Genomic DNA, 13,549 nt, shown 5'->3' with positions numbered 1-13,549 from the left:
GGCCTTCATAGTGCAGTTTTTTGTAGCTCCAGCTCCACGGTACCCCATATCCTAGCCGTTAAGTATTGCTTTTGTTACATAGAGATGCGTGCATAGTGTTGAAAAACTGTAGATGTGTTAGGTGCTTTATTCTTATGTCCGTGACCACCATTTCCCCTCTCTCTTGCACCCATGTGACACTCTGACAACATCTCGATCTATATGCATGCAGTCTCTCTCTCACTTTCAGACAAACCTTTTCACTTAGACTGGCCATAGTGGGAGTAACTTAAAGAGTAACATAAGCTCAAACTCAGCAAAATTGCCTATATGGTGAGTAACTTAGCTAATTACCATAGCATCACATATTCCAATACAATATGAGAGGCTATAACCTAATAACTGAAGGTTTGCATGACACCGCACTTATGTTACTACCCTCTATGAAGGTAGTAAAATAGTTTAGGATAATGTGTATGTTACTCTTGAAGTTACACTCCACTATGGCTAGTCTTTAGTAATATGTGCTTGCTTCCTTCCATATTATGACACCCTCCACGCTCTCTCTCTCTCTCTCTCTCTCTCTCTCTCCTGCCTTCTCTTTTCTCTCTTTTGATTCCTACTCTCTCAAATGGAGAATTCTCCCTTGTTCAGAAAAGAGGAGAGACTATCTCTTCTTTCTCACACACAAAACAAAATTCTTGTTCAATCTCCACACATTTTTCCTCTCTCCTTCCGCTCATAGTCTCCAATTTCCTCTCTCTCCCTCCTCTCCATTTCTGCTATCCCATTTTTCCTCTTCTCGGTTCTCTCCCAACTTCTCTCTCACAGACATGTCCGTAAGCACCAAGTAGCATCACATTTTATTTCTCTGGGTCAGCTGCAGCAAGGCACACTGCTTGTCTATTCCGTCTTTTTTAAGCGCTGGCAAACAGGACTCAGCAGGTACAGTGGTGCATCTGAGACGACAAAGGCGACCAACTACTGCCTAGAAACCTAGCATGTAGGACCAGATACTTTGGATTATTGTTTCGACATGACATCTCCTCCTAATGACATTAGAGCTGCACATATCACGAGGACATCGAACTGTCCAGATAGGAGGTACCTAGAGCTCGTCCTAGGCAAGAACTTGGGATTCAACTAGAGCATAGAAAAGAAAGGTAGTACAAGATTTCGAAACATCAACTTATGGTGCGATCATCAGCTAGGGTTTACAGATTGATTGAAGGAGTGTTCCAAATCCAGAAAACCACAATCAATATGACAAAACCATAGCATCAACGCTCGATCCCCACCAGTCGTGCAAGCATAGAATGCGCCACCACCCTAAACCCCCGCCCCTTTAACTGATATTTGGAATGACAAGACTTTCACCCTAGAATTGCCCCCAAAATGCATAAATACAGAAGCTTGGTCGTGCAATTACATGTGGCTATTGCTTGAAGTAGAGGGAAGAGGAGAGGTTGGGGAGGAGGGACGAGATCGGAGAGGGGGCGAGGCCTGCGATGGCCAGGAAGCAAGGTCCGCCAGATGGGTAGTTTTACTGTGGCAAGGTAGGGATGACTACGACGGCAATGGCGGCGTTGGCGAGGTGTGGAAGCATCTTTCAGAAAGCATCTTTTTGGGGTTCTATTGGGGCACTAAAATGTAAAACCCATGGACAAAGTTGCGGATGCGAGGTGCATAGTGTACTGTTGTGTTGTGTTGTGTAAGCTCTCTTCGCCCCAGATTCCATAGGCAGCAGTTGGACCAAAAACCCGCTAGTTGGGCCCAGCCCAGCCCAACCCAGCCCGGTAGTTACCAGCAGGCCATGTTATGTAGTGTATTGTTGCTTCAAAACAAAAATGTAATGAAATGTACCTAGAATGCATATACGGGAGCTCCTATTCAGCGTTGCAAACGCCGGTTCGCGCTGCTGGCGCTCATGCGCGCACAGCGGGCCGGTCCACCAACCTCCAGAAAAATCAAAACGCGAAGGAACAATGTTCAGGTTTATTCAGCCGGAGTGGCACTTGAACTCCGGACGCCAAACTCAATGCCACGCAAGTTAACTACTAGAACAAGCTCAGTTTGTTGATTACTAGAGGAAACAACGCTATTTGATCTTCTTTCACAACAAACATTAAGCATATAGCAGTATTAGATACCCGTTGTAAATTATTTGAATAAAGAAAACATAAATTTGAAAAAGCATTCACAGAAACCACGAATTGAAGGAAATCAAAATTTTTAAAAGGTTTGTACCAATTGAAAAAAGTTCGCAAAATTGAATTGTTTGTGAATTTGAAGAAATTTCATCGAATTTGAAGACATTTTTATCAAATTTAATAAAAGTTCATCAAAATTGAAATAGATTGTCGAATCTGAAAGAAGTTCATTGAATTAAAAAAATATCATTTTTTAAAAGATCTTCTATTCTGAAAAATGTTAATCAATTTGGAAAAAAAGTTCACTGATTTTCGAAAAGAGTTCATTGAATTTGAAAAAAGCAATCATCAAATTTGAAAAAAGTACATCGAGTTTAAAAAAAGTTCATCAATTTAGAACAAAGTTATTTTATTCCTACAAAAGTTCATCGATTTCGAAAAAAGTTCATCAATGTTGAAAAGAATTCATCTATATTCAAAGTTAATCGATTTTTAAAAATAGTTTATCTATTTTGAAAAAAGTTCATCGATCTTGAAAAAAAATCAAAGATTTGAAGAAAAAGTTCACACATTTACCAAAAATAAAAGGAAATAAAAAACTGAAGAAAATCGCTCCTAGAAAGATGTAAAAAATAAAAAAAAAGAAAAGGAAAAAGTTCCGTGCAAAGAAGAGGATAAAAGGAAGGAAGATGTGAGTTGGCGCAACAGTTCGAGATGGCGTAGTTGTTACTATGCTATTCTCTCAACCTAGAGTTCTCTAGGTAGAACCCGGTTGTCGCTCCTATTTTTGAAGTCTTACAGAGAAAGAAAGAAAAAGTTAACGGGGCGGACCGGTTTGTAGGAGGGGGTGTGCTGCATGCGCCCGTTTGCAAAATGGCCTGTAACGGGCGCCTGAACACTGGTAGAAAAAGGGTCTATAGTCCCGGTTCGTTAGGGCCTTTAGTCCCGGTTCAGGAACCGGGACTAAAGTGTCGGTACTAATACCTCCACCCTTTAGTCCGGTTTCAATCCAGAACCGGGACTAAAGGCCCTCCACGTGGGCAGTGCGCAGAGCCCAGTCAGGAGACCCTTTGGTCCCTGGTTGGTGGGACCAAAGGGTCTCCTGACTGGGCTCTGCGCACTGCCCACGTGGAGGGCCTTTGGTCCCGGTTGGTGGTACCAACCGGGACCAATAGGCATCCACGCGTCAGCACTTCTGTGGCTGGGGTTTTTGTTTTTTTTTTTGAGAAGGGGGGGGGGGGTTTGGGGGTTTTAGGGGGTTAATTTAGGTGTTTCATATATTGTGTTAGCTAGTTATAATTAATAGAGAGAAGTGTCCTCTGTTATGTCTGTGCTTGGTCGACGCTACGTACTATACATACGTATATAGAGAGGACTAGACACGCTAGCTAGCTAGTAAGCAAACGAAGGAAACAGAAGATCGTCATGAACATATATGCATATATACAGAGAGAAGTGATATCGACCACCTCTCCTTCTCCGAGAGATTGGTCGAACAACAAGTTTTCGTATATCTATCTGACACTACCGGCTACATATATACAGTAATTATCTCTTACAAATATAATCATACGGACTCAGGGTTAACATAGAATTCTCCGTCTTCAGGGATCACGTGGTCAAGAAAGAATGCCGCCAATTCCTCTTGAATTCCTCGCATGCGAGCTGGTGCTAGGAGTTCATCCCGCTTCCGAAACATCTAATTTAAAGAAGGGGGTCAATACATATATATATGAATGAATGAAACTCAACACAAATGATGGTAATAAAATAAAATTGTGAATGTTGTTATTTACGTACTTCATATTGTTCGTCAGTGTAGCCCCGCTCACAGGTCGTATGGCGGATGGACTCGCAAACATAGTAACCACAGAAATCATTCCCTTGTTGCTGCCACAACCACTTTACAAGAAATAGAGGTTAATCAAACTGATAAGCAAGAATGCCAAATGGTATTGATGAAACTAGCGCTTGAATGACTAGTAGATGCGCTTAAAATGCTACTATAGCTAGTACTTACTTTCGGGTGTCTAAATTGCAGCTCCTTCGGCAGTCCCGGAGCTTTTCTGGTGAATTTTCTCCAAACCCTGCCGGACAAAGAAAACAATTACTTGATATATCAGGAAATGAACAAAGTTGCTGATATGGTGGATAATGATCGATTTAACTTACTTTTCGAGTATTTGAGTCATGTCTGCATAGTCCTTGGGATCTTTTCGTCTTGAGTCTAAGACGGTTACTAGTCCCTGCTCAAGCTTAATATGTAGGAGAATATAGTGGAAACTGCACACGCATGCATAACTCATCAATTACATTACTATAACCTTGACTAATATATAAGGGAAACCGAATACGCACAAGACAGTAACACTCACTTGAAGTTGTAAGGAAAGAGTATTATATCTTTGTTTTGATTTATTATCAACGATTCTAGCATGCTGGCCTCGGTTTCTGCGGCATGAAATTTAACCTGAGTTGCATCTATGAGATTTGTGTTAATGAACCCAATATCACCGACTTGTCTTTTCTTCAATTCGATGATCTTCAATCTGCATAATATAGTGAGGATGATTATAAATACATGCAATGAAAGAGCTAAGCTATATAGAGAAACTTAATGACAGAAGTAGTACTACTTACAGACAGTAGCAGGTGACAGTTGCTTTATCGAGGGCCAATTGATTGAAGAACTGATAGAACTCCTCAAATGGAACAGGCAACAGATCAATTCCAACGAGGTCATGCTCCGGTTTAACTCTCGCATACAAAGTACTCCTCCCCCCAGAGTCTCTGCGGATTTTCAAGTACCAATCATGCAATCTTCGCATCATCGTTGATAGAGATCTTTCATCTTTGACGAGAGGCTTCCCGTACTCGTATCTTTGTATCTGCACGTCCATGGGGTCATAATGTACTTCGTCGGGCAGGTAATCTGCAGGATTGCTATAACCGGGCACCATCCTCGGATCATTATCGACGTTGTGGCTAGGCACCTTGAGCGGGGGGCACGATTGCTTCGCTTGTTCGTCGAGCTGGGCAATTTGTTTCCCAGCTCGTCGTTGTTTCAGCCTTTGATCACTGACAGTACTTCCCGACCGCTCCGCTTCGGCAAATTCCTTTCCAATAATGCGGTCATAGTTTTCTTTCGGCGAATCAGACTTCGGTGGTTTTGTCAGGGCAGCCAGAGTGCGCTTCACTTTCACCCGATCTACCTTCTCCTCCGGAGGTGGATGTTTCTTTGCTTTCACCCCTTCAAAGAATTTCTTCACTTCTTCTCGCGCGATTTCGGCGTTCTCCTCCTGGGTCCTCTCATATGGTAACTTCTCTGGAGTCTTCAGAGAAGGACCGAATCTGTATGTCCTCCTGCCTCTGGTTGTACTGCTAGACGCCGACCGAGCAGACGTAGCGGTTGTCTTCTTTACTTGCTTAAGCGGCGGAGGAGAAGGACTACGACGCGCCGGAGCAGCTGGAGCGGCGGCAGGTCTCTTCCGCCCTTACTGATGAGGCAGAGAAGGAGGAGGCGGGCTGCTTGGGCGCATCGGCGCAGGCGGAGAAGGAGGCAGAGTGCCGCCGCGCGCCGGAGAAGGAGCCGGACGAGGGCCTTGATCGTCACTCGCCGGAGGAGGAGGAGGCGGTGGAGGCGGAGTGCCCTGACTCGCCGGAGGAGGAGGAGGAGGCGGTGGCGTCCAGTTCGGAAGGTTGATGAGGTCCTTCCACCATAGGCATGGAGTCTTTAGAGCAGACCCCAGCCGAGTCTCCCCTTCACCGGTAGGGTGGTCAAGCTGGAGGTCCTCAAATCCCTCCGTTATCTCATCCACCATCACCCTAGCATATCCTTCTGGAATCGGCCGGCAGTGAAAAGTTGCGCCGGGTTCAGTAGGATAAACAGAGCCAACAGCCGCCTTGACCTTCAAATTCATCCATTGCGTCATAAGGTGGCAATTTTGAGACTCCGTGATAGCATCCACGGGATGGCTGGCAGGAGCCGTCAAGGCATGCTCTAGCTGAAGCAGCTCGGTGGAAGCCACGCTGCTTCTGCGCTGAGATGGCGGGGTAGCTTCGGGGGAGGCTTCGGCAGTACGTTTGCTGCGATTTGCTTCTCGTTCCTCTATCGCGTCCACCCTTGCTTGCAGCACCTGCATTTGGGTCTGCTGCACTTTTTTCCTCCTCTCATGGGATTTGTAACCGCCTGCGTCCGGAAACCCAACCTTCCACGGAACGGAGCCTGGCGTGCCTCGTGTCTGTCCAAGGTGCTCAGGATTCCCGAGGGCCATTGTGAGCTCGTCGTTCTCTCTGTCTGGAAAGAACGTCCCTTCCTGCGCTGCTTCGATATACTGCTTAAGCTTACTGACTGGTATGTCCATTTGATCGTTCGTCCAAATGCACTTCCCTGTTTCAGGGTCCAGGGTTCCGCCAGCCCTGAAGAACCAAGTCCGCTAACGGTCTGGCCAGTTATTTGTCTCTGGTTCGATCCCTTTATGAACCAGATCATTCTCACTCTTGGACCACTTAGGCCGGGCTACGAGGTAGCCACCTGACCCCGTGCGATGGTGAAGCTTCTTCTTCGCAGCATTTTGCTTGTTTGTCGCCGACATCTTCTTACTCTTTTCTGATGTCTTGTGGGCCACAAATGCGGGCCAGTGATCTCTAATCTTCTCATATCTGCCCTTTAATTCTGGTGTCTCATTTTTTTCGACAAACTTATTCAGCTCTTTCTTCCACCTCCTGAATAGTTCTGCCATCCTTTTCAGAGCAAAAGACTTGATTAATTTCTCTTTAACTGGGTTCTCTGGATTATCCTCAGGCGGTAGGGTGAAATTTGACTTCAGCTCAGTCCAAAGATCATTTTTCTGCATATCATTGACATAAGACACCTCAGGGTCTTCTGTAGCTGGCTTAAACCATTGCTGGATGCTTATCGGGATCTTGTCCCTAACCAGAACCCCGCACTGAGCAACAAATGCGCTCTTTGTCCGGAGGGGTTCAATAGGTTGGCCGTCGGGCGCGATTGCTATGATCTCAAACTTTTCATCTGAGCTCAACTTTTTCTTCAGGCCTCGTCTCTTTACCGAAGTTGTGCTCGATTCGGAGGGCTAGAAAAAAGAACAAAGACTTAATTAATATGTGTACATACCAAAACAGTGAATGCATCAATCAGCTAGTCAGCATAGGCTTAACTAATATATATACCTGGCCGGACTCGGTTCGGTCACCGGAGCCGTCATCACGGTCTCCTTCTTGCACTAGCATTGGGTCACCGGAGCCGTCCTCATGTTCTTCTTCTTGCACCGGCATTAGGTCACTGTAGCCAGCTTGTTCACCCTGTCCTTCCAGACCATCGGTTTCGTTGAGAAACAACGAGATGGCATCACTTCCGTCTGCGATTATGTCCCTCAACAACGCTTCTTTTATTGCTTCGTCTAGGGCGGTGTCCATAGTTTCTACAAATATTTACAACATGGCAATTATTATTCAAACATGATAGATGGATATATTAGTGCCAAACTTTTTCTCTGGCATATTTATTATTCCCTTTATATTCGACGAGAAGCCAGTCGTGACCTTCATACTGAGCAGGCATTCAAAGAAGATTTCTTTCTCTTCTTTCGTAAGAGCGTAGCTGGCAGGACCTTTATACTGCTTCGGAGGCATGCCGTCTCTTTCGTGCAAACGTTGCAGGTCCTCTCGTGACTTAGGTGTATCTTTTGTCTTCCCATACACGCCCAAGAAGCCTAGCAGGTTCACGCAAAGGTTCTTCGTCACGTGCATCACGTCGATTGAGGAGCGGACCTCTAGGTCTTTCCAGTAGGGTAGGTCCCAAAATATAGATTTCTTCTTCCACATGGGTGCGTGTCCCTCAGCGTCATTCGGAACAGCTAGTCCACCGGGACCCTTTCCAAAGATTACGTAGTGTAAATCATTGACCATAGCAAGCACGTGATCACCGGTGCGCATGGCGGCTTCTTCCGGTGATCTGCCTCGCCTTTGAAATGCTTGCCTTTCTTTCGACATTGATGGTTGGTCGGAAGAAATCGACGATGGCCCAGGTACACATTTTTCCTGCATTTTTCCAGGTATATACTTTCAGTGTCATCTAAACAGTGCGTGCATGCGTGGTATCCTTTGTTTTTCTGTCCTGAAAGGTTACTGAGAGCTGGCCAATCGTTGATGGTCACGAACAGCAACGCCTTAAGGTTAAATTCCTCCTGTCTGTGCTCATCCCATGTACGTACACCGTTTCCATTCCACAACTGTAAAAGTTCTTCAACTAATGGCCTTAGGTACACATCAATTTCGTTGCCGGGTTGCTTAGGGCCTTGGATGAGAACTGGCATCATAATGAACTTCCGCTTCATGCACATCCAAGGAGGAAGGTTATACATACATAGAGTCACGGGCCAGGTGCTGTGATTCCTGCTCTGCTCCCCGAAAGGATTAATGCCATCCGCGCTGCAAACCATACATTCCTTGGGTCCTTTGCAAACTCATCCCAGTACTTTCTCTCGATTTTTCTCCACTGCGACCCGTCAGCGGGTGCTCTCAACTTCCCATCTTTCTTTCGGTTCTCACTGTGTCATCGCATCAACTTGGCATGCTCTTCGTTTCTGAACAGACGTTTCAACCGTGGTATTATAGGAGCATACCACATCACCTTCACAGGAACCCTCTTCCTGAGGGGCTCGCCGTCAACATCACCAGGTTCATCTCGTCTGATCTTATACCGCAACGCACCGCATACCGGGCATTCGTTCAGATCCTTGTAGGCACCGCGGTAGAGGATGCAGTCATTAGGGCATGCATGTATCTTCTCCACCTCCAATCCTAGAGGGCATACGACCTTCTTTGCTGCGTATGTACTGTTGGGCAATTCGTTATCGTTTGAAAGCTTCTTCTTCTATATTTTCAGTAGCTTCTCAAATCCTTTGTCAGCCACAGCATTCTCTGCCTTCCACTGCAGCAATTCCAGTACGGTACCGAGCTTTGTGTTGCCATCTTCGCAATTGGGGTATAACCCTTTTTTGTGATCCTCTAACATGCGATCGAACTTCAGCTTCTCCTTTTGACTAATGCATTGCGTCCTTGCATCGACAATGACCCGGCGGAGATCATCATCATCGGGCACATCGTCTGGTTCCTCTTTATCTTCAGCAGCTTCACCCGTGGCAGCATCATTGGGCACATCGTCTGGTTCCTCTTGATCTTCACCAGCTCCCCCCGTTGCAGCATCACCGTATTCAGGGGGCACATAGTTGTCATCGTACTCTTCTTCTTCGCCGTCTTCCATCATAACCCCTATTTCTCCGTGCCTCGTCCAAACATTATAGTGTGGCATGAAACCCTTGTAAAGCAGGTGGGAGTGAAGGATTTTCCGGTTAGAGTAAGACCTCGTATTCCCACATTCAGTGCATGGACAACACATAAAACCATTCTGCTTGTTTGCCTCAGCCGCATCGAGAAACTCATGCACGCCCTTAATGTACTCGCGGGTGTGTCTGTCACCGTACATCCATTGCCGGTTCATCTGCGTGCATTATATATAATTAAGTGTCCAAATTAATAGAAGTTCATCATCACATTAAAACCAAAGTGCATACATAGTTCTTATCTAACAACATATAGCTCTCCAGAGCATCTAATTAATTAAACCATACATTGAAACTATGTAAAACATTTCAATGCGAAAACAAATGCGATCATAATCGCAACCAAGGTAACAATTGATCCAACGACATAATGATACCAAGCCTCGGTATGAATGGCATATTTTCTAATCTTTCTAATCTTCAAGCGCATTGCATCCATCTTGATCTTGTGATCATCGACGACATCCGCAACATGCAACTCCAATATCATCTTCTCCTCCTCAATTTTTTTTATTTTTTCCTTCAACAAATTGTTTTCTTCTTCAACTAAATTTAACCTCTCGACAATAGGGTCGGTTGGCATTTCCGATTCACATACATCCTAGATAAATAAAATCTATGTCACGTTGGTCGGCATAATTTTCATAAACAATAAATGAACCAATAGTTATGAAGATAATATACATACCAAATCCGAATCATAGACAGGACGAGGGCCGACGGGGGCGGATACCAAAACCATCGCACTATATAAGATGCAATAATAAATGTAAGAAAATGATACAAGTATCTATCTAAACAGACAAGTAAGAATATTTTTCCTTTCAGAAAGAAGATAAGAACAAGAGGCTCACCACGGTGGTGTCGGTGATGAGATCAGCGCGGGTGATCGACGCGGTGAAGACGGGGACGGGGCGTGACGGACCGCTAAATCTAGACAAATCTCGAGGAAAATGGAGCTTGGAGGTCGAGCTTCGAGAGGAGAAAGTTTAAGTAGTGTGGCTCGGGCATTCCATCGAACACCTCATGTGCATAGGAGGTGAGCTAGAGCACCACAAACCCCTCCCCTCGCCGTCCAGAGAAAAACAAAGCACTGGAGTGCTCTGCTCGCGGGCGAGGGTATATATAGGCACCTCATTGGTCCCGGTTTGTGGCAAGAACCGGGACTAAAGGGGAGCCTTTGGTCCCGGTTCAGGCCACCAACCGGGACCAATGGTGGTGGGCCAGGAGCGAGGCCCATTGGTCCCGGTTCGTCCCACCAACCGGGACCAAAAGGTCCAGACGAACCGGGACCAATGGCCCACGTGGTACGGCCGGCCCCCTGGGCTCACGAACCGGGACCAATGCCCACATTAGTCCCGGTTCTACACTGAACCGGGACTAATGGACTGAGCCGGCCTGGACCATAGCCCTGTTTTCTACTAGTGGAAGCGCTAAATAGTAGATGCCTGCATGGATCTTTGTGTATCCCTATGGAGAAGTGGTCAAACGGACTGGTTCAATTCTTGGGCATTGAGTAGGAGCACGAGCAGCAATGGATTTGGGTGATTCTCCAAGTTCTGAAATGAAGTTGTTAACAAATAAATTTGTTGTTAGCGGACTCTGAAACACCCCCTCATGTATTTCCTTCTGTATTGCCAACCACGTAGTCTACAGGGTCACTGCCATCCTTATAAACGCTTCATGAGACATTAGCTCTATCACCGTGAAACATCTAATGCTTCGCACTAGGCTCGGTCATTGATATCATATGTTCTGCAAGATCTTCGTCAACCAACGCCCAAATGCAACGACACATCTAGCAATCAATTAATGAGAGGCTCCAAGAAACCATCGCTCCATAAAGTCCGCAAGCACTGGTCTCGGCGACATACTCATGTGACATCGAACGGCATTTGTATGAAGCGAATTGTTGGCTAGGCGGCATAGAAACATTTTTATCTTGCCCGGGACTTGTGTCTTCCACAGTGATTTCCATGATGAATTGATGATTCATGCTGCCGTAAATTAGAAGATCCCACAGTTTCATTCATCCAAGTTTCTTTTCTAAACCTGATTGCTACCATTCATTTCTTTGACAAGCATTTTCTGACAAAAAAAAAACACATGCTAGAATTTTTTTTAGACAAAAATACATGCTAGGTGAACTCTCGAAACTCCATGTGACGTGAGTTTTTTTTTTGAGGGGTTCATGTGACGTGAGGTATTCCACATGTCACGTACTGGGCCTGGCCTATTTACGCGAGCGATCCCTCGCCTCCAAAAGATAGTCCTGACCAGGAAGAAAGAAAGTTTCTCTCTTTTCCCATCGCGTCGCCGGGAGGAAATCTCCAAAACCCTAGCCGATGCCGCGCGGACGTAGCCGACGCCCTCCCCCTCCACCACCAGAATCAGATGCATCACCCCTTCCCGTGCCCTCCCCTCCCCCACCAGCTACAGCGTCGCCATCAGCTGCATCGTCCAGGTCCTCGGCCACCTCCCCTCCACCACCGGCCGCTGCAGTCTCGACAGGCCGCTCCCCTCCACCACCAGCCGCAGCCTGCACAAGCCGATCTTCTCCCCCACTCTGGACTCCACTGCCTGCTGCAGCCTCCACAAGCCGATCCCCTACAGTCGGCCACAGCCTCCACCGTATGTATGACTTTGTCGCCATCCCTTCACTCTCCTCTCTATTTTTAATGGCTTGGAACATCTAATAGTGATAGCTGCATGTTTTACATTGGTCGTTCGTATATATAAATGCAGAATGTAATCTCTCTTAAACCTGTACCTATTCAATGAGGGCTAGTCCATTTGCATTATCCATGAGACAACTATCTTTATATTCTTTGATTTATTCTCTCTCAGAGCATCCTTCATAATAGAGCATTGCCTTGTCACTTAGAGTTGGTCTAATAACCCACCCAACTGTAGTTAGCAAAATATATATACTACTACATTAATACATGGCTCGCCTATAACGAAAGCTTCTTCAAGCTTACATGATGTTATTTGCCCTCGTTCGCAAGGTTGTCCAGCTCCTATTCTTGTTCCCACCGACTTTTTGTCCAAGAATCGCTAGATCATTAGAAAAAGAGCTATTTATCGAAGCTATTAGTGGTCAGATTGAATTATTCTGTTCAAGAGCATGAGGCTTTGTAAAAAGTCCTCTATTGACCACTATCACGACCAAATGTCTTTGATTCTAAAAAATCTGCATTGGTTTTTGGAGTGCTTCGTTTTTAGTTAATAACAACTACTTAGTTTTAAGAAAGGTTAGTTTTTCTTTTGAGATAAGAGGTCAGGTTAACTAGTTTTTTTTAGAAACACCTATAGTTTTATTCACGCTCCCAACCATTACAGATAAAATGATTTTGATCCATTATCAAAGAAATTGCAAAGTAACTCCTACAACTATGAATTACAGTGAGATCTCTTGGAGACATCTTGTCCTTGGTATCATTTTTTTCCAAAATAAATAAATATATTCCACAAACTTATTATCTTTTGCCTTTTCAGCTGTGAGGACACTGAGCAGGCAGTGCGTATTGAGGCCCCACCATCGCCAAACCACTTTCCACCTGTTTCGGCATTGATGCCAAAAGGATTACTAATTAAGTATTTTCTGAGGGTTGATACTGGTGGACTCTTCAACACATATCCTCATCGAGGTGGTCCATTTAAGAGCTTACAAGAAGCTCAGGATGCTATAGACTCCTATCACATTAATCTGTGTAAATTCAAGTAAATCTTCTCTCAACTTTGTTTCTATTTGTAAGTGTTGGAAAATGCTCATATTTATATGCTATGTCCTATGCTAGCACCTTATATGCAAGTATATTTCTCTTTAGCTCACTCCTAACTTATAGTTAGGCCACTATTAGCTTGGAACACCCGAGGGTGATAGGTCGAAGTTTGAATGAAGTGGACAGAATAGTATTGTGACAAAAGATCAATTTCTTAAAGTCAGTGTATCTAAAGATCAATCATCCAAGCTTGTACTTTTTCTCAGCTATGTGACTGTGTCTTCAGATTCCTGCCCCAGTGTTGTCTTGCAGTTCGGGACTTAATGGCCTC

At 45.1% G+C, this 13,549-nt stretch overlaps 1 long non-coding RNA gene across 1 annotated transcript; it reads left to right on the top strand.

The window, feature by feature from the left end:
• Positions 1-10,912: 10,912 nt before the first annotated feature.
• On the top strand, positions 10,913-13,322 carry LOC125555456. Its single transcript, XR_007304712.1, has 2 exons — positions 10,913-12,124; positions 12,992-13,322. It is a non-coding gene; the product is annotated as an uncharacterized LOC125555456 (long non-coding RNA).
• The last annotated feature ends 227 nt before the right edge of the window (positions 13,323-13,549 follow it).

Source organism: Triticum urartu, chromosome 5, assembly GCF_003073215.2.
Source record: "Triticum urartu cultivar G1812 chromosome 5, Tu2.1, whole genome shotgun sequence".
NCBI lineage: Eukaryota > Viridiplantae > Streptophyta > Magnoliopsida > Poales > Poaceae > Triticum > Triticum urartu.
This window is presented reverse-complemented; position numbering and strand designations above follow the sequence as displayed.